A 7,985-nucleotide genomic window follows, 5' to 3' on the forward strand; every position below is an offset into this window, starting at 1 on the left:
CATGTGTCAGTTTAGACACATAGTTATTCCTCTGTCATGCTGTAATCAATTGTTAACACTGGTTCTAGCTATTTCAGTTCATAGAAGAACGATCAGGAGATGTATAAAAACAACAATCCCTCCCACAGCGATGTGTCACATTCAGACAGAAACCCAATTGTCCCCTGACATGGCTGTGGTTTGTTAAATTCCCAAAATCCACGTTTGGAGAGAGCAGAGAGAGGTATTTTTCACACCGAGGCACAAAGCCACGAGTGCCAGTCTCCATGTTTAACACATTGATAAGAAGTGGCTGACTAATCACAAGAAGCATCATCCTGCCATCTTAACTGCTTCAGTGCTTCAGTGTGAACATGAACTTCATCCCTTTATGAACCACATATCAGATCACTCCTCAAGACGAGACAATATTGCTGTTGATTCAGCTGTGCCAGGACATGTGCACGCTAAGCAGGCTAATTGTCATGGTTTACTAATCACCTCCATCTCTCAGCCCGTAATGGGGTAGATTATAATAGAGCTTTTCGCATGGCTGAGCCCCCTAAAGTGGTCCACTGGGGACTTTTGCAAAGCCGGCTCTTGTGTGTGGCCTGCTTATAAAGACATGACAATCTGGATTTTGAGATTTGCTGTCGTGTAATGAACAGAGATGAATACTAGATGTCATCTCTTTGCTCCCATGAGCTTTGCCGGTCCCGTCACTGAGAGTGTGTGTGTGTGTTGTGTGTGTTGGCAGAGGGAGGTCAGGGGCGCGTCTGCCACAAGCTCAGCTCCCGCTATGGGAGCGCCATCACCCATGATCTCATGCAAGGAAAAATCCCCCTCTTCAGCCTTTCTCTCCTCTCTTCTCCAGAAGCTGAGCACTTCTGCATTCCTGCTCTCTGAACAGCTCCCACACTGTCCCAAGGCTGTGGCAAGAAAGATGCAACACACAGTTTCAGTGAGTAGATGTTTAGACAGGGAGCAGCAGAGGGAGAAGTCTTGCTGAGGTCACAGACCTCTAATAGTCTGTGGCTGCTTAGGCGGGTTAGAGGGGAGTGTAAATCTGTCAGAGTCAGAGAGATGAAGGCAAATGAATGGCAAATTCAAAGAGCTTAAAATCATGTGACTGGCTCATGGTTCCATCATGTAATGAGCAAAAGTAAACCGAATATCCCGCAAATCTATCAAAGACACTTTTTCTTGTTTTCGAGAATTTCCATATGCTACATTTCTACAGTGTCTTATTGTGATAAGCAATGATATATTATTGCACAATTTCAAGGTTCTCTGGAAATATAACAATATTGACAAGGGCTGTCCAGAAAACATGTGAGTGCATGGCACTTGAAATAAAATATCCAAACAAATATTGCATCCAACCAGTCCTTTAAAATTGCAATGGCACAAACTTTGAAATTGAGATGATGATTGTGATTCGATGTATTGTGTATAACACTGACCATTGAAGCACTACTAGGGATTCCTTTTGATGCATGGACACACAAAAACAGCCATTAATGTTCTTTTAATGACTGACTACCAACTGAGTCCACAATGAGTTTTCTGTGGTCAAATTCTGGACAGCCAGTGGCGACACATTTAATAACCTAGCATGCATTCTTTAATATCAAATATTATATTCTATCAACAACAAAAAAAGATTTTTTTTAAGTTGTCTGAGAAGCCTGAGGCAGCTGCAATGTTGTTTTTCCATTATTTTATTACAATTTTGGGCATGGGGTTTGGGGTAGTTATGTTTAGGCCTAAAGCAGGATATTATGGCTTATAGATTTTGTTAATACAAATGAAATCATTTGCAGGTTTTATATGCACATAATCATCATACTCAGAGGGAGGTTAATTGCTGATGTCACTAGTAGTCTAACTAAACCTAAATTTGATGTTCTGTAATAACCTCTAATAACCTTCTGTAATTCCCTCTAACTGATGAAGGTAATTCAAAACTTACTGGTGGTCATGTTCTACAAAGAATGATGCTGTAGACTTCAAGAGAACAGCAACAAAAATGCAGGAACACCAATAACAAGGGTTTATTGAATAATCCTATGTTTTCTATGAATGCTCATTATACCATTTAGTGTAAAATGGTCACAGTGGAGCTGTGAGGGTGGGTGGATATGCATGATAAATTCAAGTTTGTTTTATTTAGGTAATATGAAAGCCAAAATATTTAACCTTTAACTCATCAGTGTGGGTCTACTCAAAATTAATGTTTAACACAATTGGAATAAAAGGCATTCCGAACACAGCAATTGTAGCTAAGTAGGTTTAAGATGCATTTATTTAGAATAGCCATCGCTTTCTGTGCTATGCTAAAATTATTGTTCTTATAGTATGAAGAGTCATTTAAAAATAGTAATGTTTTTTTGTCAGTGCAAAGAAAAGCACCACTATTAATGTAACTTCATGAGACCATTTAGTTAATCCACTGTCCTTTTGTCAGTGTATAAACAAGGGGTGGATTTGATTTGCGGCCAGGTTTGCTGCTGTATGTCACAATATGCTTAATTTCATATAGTCACTCTTGCGCCTTTGCTCTGTAGCCTATTCAATCACATACAAAAAGTTTCTGATTTACACAATTCCAGACTTCCACATTTCTTTTTTATTATTAGGTTTTTGTCCATCTTGAGTGTTTTTGATAATCAAATATAAAATTTCACATTGAAGATAGGGCTGCACAGTGGTGCAGTTGGTAGCACTGTTGCCTTGCAGCAAGAAGGTCCCGGGTTCAATTCGCGGCCTAGGGTCTTTCTGCATGGAGTTTGCATGTTCTCCCCGTGCATGCGTGGGTTCTCACCGGGTACTCCGGCTTCCTCCCACAGTCCAAAGACATGACTGTTAGGTTAATTGGTCACTCTAAATTGCCCTTAGGTGTATGAATGAGTGTGTGCATGGTTGTTTGTGTGTTGCCCTGCAATGGACTGGCGACCTGTCCAGGGTGTACCCTGCCTTTCGCCCATAGACTGCTGGAGATAGGCACCAGCTCCCCCGTGACCCACTATGGAATAAGCGGTAGAAAATGACTGACTGACATTGAAGATAACCAAGGTAAATACAAAAAGCAATACAAATCCTATCCAAACTAAACTGGCCCTTTGTGAAAGAATAATCAACCCATCCCTGATAACTGAATGATTTCAGAAAGCATCAGATCGCACCCTGATCTAAAAAAAGTCAAGAAAAGAAGAGGAACAAAGTTATTGACGTCAATCAGTCTGGAAAGTGTCATAGTTTTTAAGGCCGACTTGACCCACATGCAGAGGACACTCAGACAGAGAAGAATAAATTAAGTTTTTCTTTTATTTCTTTTTGACTCAGGAACGAGGTGGGCAGAGCGATCAGGAGACAGACTGCAAAAGAAGAACAGAGGTGAGCGGAGGAACAGATTGGAATATTCAAACAAAGACCTATGCTCACTTTCCGGAAGGCGATCAATCCGCCAGGGGGAGAAACCAGTTCAAGCTGTGGTAGTGCCTGCACAGAAACGATTGGAGCGATCTGATGTTCCAGGTAACAAAGTGGTGGACAGGTTGCGCCTCCAGCTGAAGGACTCGCAAGGGCAGCAGCAGATTCCAGTCTTGACAGGAGGTGGGTTCAGGAGGAAACCCCAGCTTGGCGTGAACAGCCTATGACGAAGGAAACAAGACGGATAATTAATCAAGGCTCAAAAAACAAGTGGAGCTTCCAGAATTCAGCACATAATGGCCAGGTAGACATTACCACGGTAGGCAAACACTCAGGCGTAGAAAAGCCAGCGAACCACCCTCATATAGTCCTCCAGCTGATGAAGCAACGACGTACACCTGTCAACACTCCGGTCTGCAGCTCCAGCGCCTCTTAGGGTGAGAGAACGTTAGTAACAGGCAGGTTGAACAACAGACTGTGACAGAAAGGGTGACAAAGTAATTTCTAAGGCTTTGGGACTCCAGTGAACCACAGAGGGAGACATTATCCACATGTGGAAATTACATGGAACAGCACCAAACCTTCTCCAGGGTGGCCTGCCCATCAAAATTGCTCCAGGAGTACTTTTGCAACTCATCCAGGTCACAAAAGAACCTAAAACAACATCAAAAGCACTGCAAGCCTCAACTCAGTTAAGGGCGGTGTTCGTGATTTAACACTAAGAAAGAAATTTTGCAAAAATGGCCCCCAAAGGGAAGTTTTAAAGTAAAAGGCACTGCTGACCAAAAAAAACATAAAGCCTGGCCCGAAATGTGCTAAAAACATCTTGATGATCCACAAGACATTAATATTCTGTGGACTAATCAGAAAAAGTGGAAGGCATGTGCACCGGTAATATTTGGCATAAATTTAACTGATTCTTGCTTGCTTACATTTAAACATGGCAGTGGTAGGGTGATGGTTGGGGGCTGCTTTGTGCCTTCAGGACCTGGATAAGTTACATAATTGATAGAACCATGAGTTCTGTTCTCCAGCAGAAAATCTTGAAGGGCAATGTCCAGTCATCAGTTTGTGTCCTTAAGCCTTAAGCCCATTTGAGTAATGCCCCAGGACGATGATTCAAAGCATACAGGCAGGATCACCTCTGAATGCTACAAAAAGGCCATAATAAACATTTTGGAGTGGCCTAGTCTAAGTCTGGAAATGTAATCTGATTGAGATGCAGTGAAATGAAAATTTCCTTTTGTATTCATCTTTGTTTGTTATAAAATTTTATTTCACTGCCTGAAACATTTTGCTGTGACAAAAAAGCAAATACAGAAGAAATCTGTTGAGAGGGGTGATAGTACAATTTACAGAAGAGAAGTGAATTTGACTAATTTACAGCTCTGTGCATTTTGTAAGTGTAGGAAGATTTATGATTCATAAAAGTAAAAAAAAAAAAAAAAGAAATTTTAAAATTTGATTTCCTGCTGCATTGTGGCGCAGTTGGTAACGCTGTGGCCTTGTGCAAGAAGCTTCCACGTTTGAATCTCGGTCTGGGAGTTTGCATATTTTCCCTTTGCATTCGTAGGAACTCAGGCTCTCACAGTTCTAAAAAATAACTGTTATGTTGATATGCCTGTTTAAATTGCCCTCTGGCATCAATGTGTGTGTGAATGGTTGTTTGTCCTGTGTCTCTCTGTGTTGACCTATGGCAGCCTGTCCAGGGTGTGCTCCAATTCTCCCATGACCACTGGAGATCTCCTTTAAATCACACCTCTGCCTTCTTCTTTAAATTAATAATGACAACAAGGAACAAGGAGAAAGTAAATGTATGGTAAAATGATTGTAATCGTCAAGTCATGAGAGATGACAGGAGAACAGATGTGTTCAGGGTGAAATCGTTATAAAAGAAGTATTTAATCCAATACACAGTTTAATGAAATATAGGCCTCATGTACTTCAGTTTACTAATTTTTACATTTTATTTATTTTCAAAAATAACTGGTTGGTTTTCAAGCACCTTCTTTACAATAACTTCCCACAATTATCAGATAGTTCTTGTGAGTAACTTACTTTTAGATCATTTAAATATTCTTCCTGGAATACAATGTTGAGTTGTTTGCTTTTCATCTATTAGGGATGAGTTTAATTTCCTCAGCATCCCAAATATTTTAAAGATACTGAAACATATGTGAATCTTTAAAGCATTGCTACTCCTGTTTGGTGTCAGAAACATGTAAGCAATGTTAACTGTTTGTATTTTTTTCCCATTATTATTAATTATTATTATCATTCCTCTGGCAGATTTTGGTTTAAAGAAATCTCTTAATTTTAGCAATAAAATAGCAATTTAGTTTCTTCTGACTGGAAATAATATTAACATTTGGAGTGGCCCAGAAATGCAAAAGAGAGTCTGTGGAGCTAAAAATTAAGGTGAAGGCTAGGAGCCCTTTTAACCTCAAAGACTTGGAGATCATAACCAAAGCTGATCAGCAGTTTTAAGAAGGGCTTGATTGATAGAGGTGACTGTAGAAAGAGTAGTTGTCTTCCAATCAGAAGGTTGTGGGTTTGATTCCAGCTTCCTCCTGCCATGTCCCCCTGGGCAAGGCACTTAACCTCAAGTTGCCTACCAATCTGTGTATCAATGTATGAATGTGGGAGCATTAGTGAGTGTGATTGGGTGAATGTGGCTCTAGTGTAAAGTGCTTTGAGTGGTCTGTATGACTGGAAAGGTGCTATACAAGTTCAGTTCATTTACCATTCATTGCTGTAATACCTACAAAACATTTTCCACTGGTTATAGGGTGTAAATAGTTTTTGACAAGCAGTTTTCTAATAAAATACTAATAAAAACAGAATTTCTTTTTCCCAACTTTTAAATTGTTTTATTATCTTTTTAAAGATGCCTGTCTCATTTCCTATAGGAAACAAACGTCTTGGTTGAATACAAATATTTTTAGTCCTAAATGTTGTCTTTAAATATCAAAGTGAAACAGGAATGAATGGATTAGCCTATTACATGAAAGCTACTGATGTTATAAGGAAAAAGAGTAAGAAATTAGATAAGCTCACCGAATAGTCTGTCTCATCCTAGTTTTGTACATAGAAACATTTATTGTTCTAGTGACTCGTAGCCAAGACAAGTACAATCCGCCTATGTCATAGTCATAGTTTAGGTATGAAGATGTATTTCTCCATAAGGAAAATCCCTGCACTTTTTGTTTTCCTTTAGTCCCAGGATCAAAGCACGACCATGAAGATTTCTTAAAAGTGTTTGCCTTGGGGGTGAGGAACGATGTCGAAGGGTTATGAATTTACAAACACGGCTGAACCGCAAAGAAAACACAATGAAGAAGGATAGCATGGAGCTTGCTCCATGAGCCTGCTGTCTTTCCCTGACATCCAACGGCCCCTCCTTTGTCATAAGCTGTGGTGTCAGCCAACTCAACCAGCCTGCACGCGTTTGGCTGATTCTCTAAAACCACCAGAATGTGCTTGCTTCTCCACACACATGTACAAAATGGGCGGATATGAGAGGAGTTTTTTCTTTCTTTCTTTCTTTCTTTCTCTTTTTTTTTTTTTTTTACAGAGAACCACGTGCAATATTGTAAGGGGTAGGGAAAACAGATGAGTCAAACACAGTCATCTCACCTTCCTGTCTACTCTCCCGGATCCTGTTGTTGAATAAATTTTTTTCAGTGTGTGTGTACACGCCAGACTTGTTTGGCTAAGTAACTGCTCACATTCCTCTGTTTTCCTTCTCCTTTGCCCTCTGGTCACCTGTCTGCTTTCTCTTTTAAACCCAGCTTCAGTCCCTCGGTCCTCTCATTTTACCCAGTGAGTAACATGATGCAGACATCAGGCTCAGTAGAGCCTAAATAGACTCCAGTGAGAATTTAATAGTGTGACCATGATACATAACAAGTGTCTGCCCAGCAGGGTGACATCAGCAGCGGGGAATCTGTTGGCATCCCGGCCCAGCTGCTGTTGGGTTCGGGAGCAAGAAGAGATGCTTTTTCAGCAACACTGAGAGAAACAACACAGTGATCAGAAAACGGTCTCAAGGAAAGCCTTACCATCAAGCTCTTAAAGTGCACTAAAAGTGGTAAAATTTCAACCCAAAAGGTTATCGTGTGTAACACCTCTTCGCTGTCCACATTCCACTGCACAGTTATCTCCTGTAGAACATATTGCTAATGACATGCCTGAGGTTTCTAGTGACTGAGGTCCAAAACTGAGCCGTGATGAAGCACATTTGCAAGGAGTCTTTCTTTATGAAGCTGAAGGCTCTTTGTGTAACTTGCTAGGTTCAAAGAGGAGGAGGTAGCATTCTTAATTTACAGTTTTTTTCCTGACTCTCGCTTTTTTGATAGAATCTAATAAGTATGCTTTATTTTTGCATAGGATTATTATTTTGGACATGCAAAATAAGTTTGCATGAAACTTATTTTGGGGGCTAAATAAGTTTCAGGGGCTAATTACATTAAATTGGGCTTATGAGATTAAAGTTATCTGCTCATTCTTTCAACAACATTTTCGAAAGCTATTTATCTTAACTTAATCAATAACAGTCAGGGTGACATTGGATG

At 40.1% G+C, this 7,985-nt stretch overlaps 1 long non-coding RNA gene across 1 annotated transcript; it reads right to left on the reverse strand.

The window, feature by feature from the left end:
• Nucleotides 1-3,000: 3,000 nt before the first annotated feature.
• On the reverse strand, nucleotides 3,001-6,039 carry LOC124860875. Its single transcript, XR_007036476.1, has 3 exons — nucleotides 3,727-6,039; nucleotides 3,424-3,632; nucleotides 3,001-3,356 (listed from the first exon to the last, which is right to left on the reverse strand). It is a non-coding gene; the product is annotated as an uncharacterized LOC124860875 (long non-coding RNA).
• Between the last annotated feature and the right edge of the window lie 1,946 nt (nucleotides 6,040-7,985).

This window comes from Girardinichthys multiradiatus, chromosome 23 (genome assembly GCF_021462225.1).
Source record: "Girardinichthys multiradiatus isolate DD_20200921_A chromosome 23, DD_fGirMul_XY1, whole genome shotgun sequence".
In the NCBI taxonomy this organism is placed as follows: Eukaryota; Metazoa; Chordata; class Actinopteri; order Cyprinodontiformes; family Goodeidae; genus Girardinichthys; species Girardinichthys multiradiatus.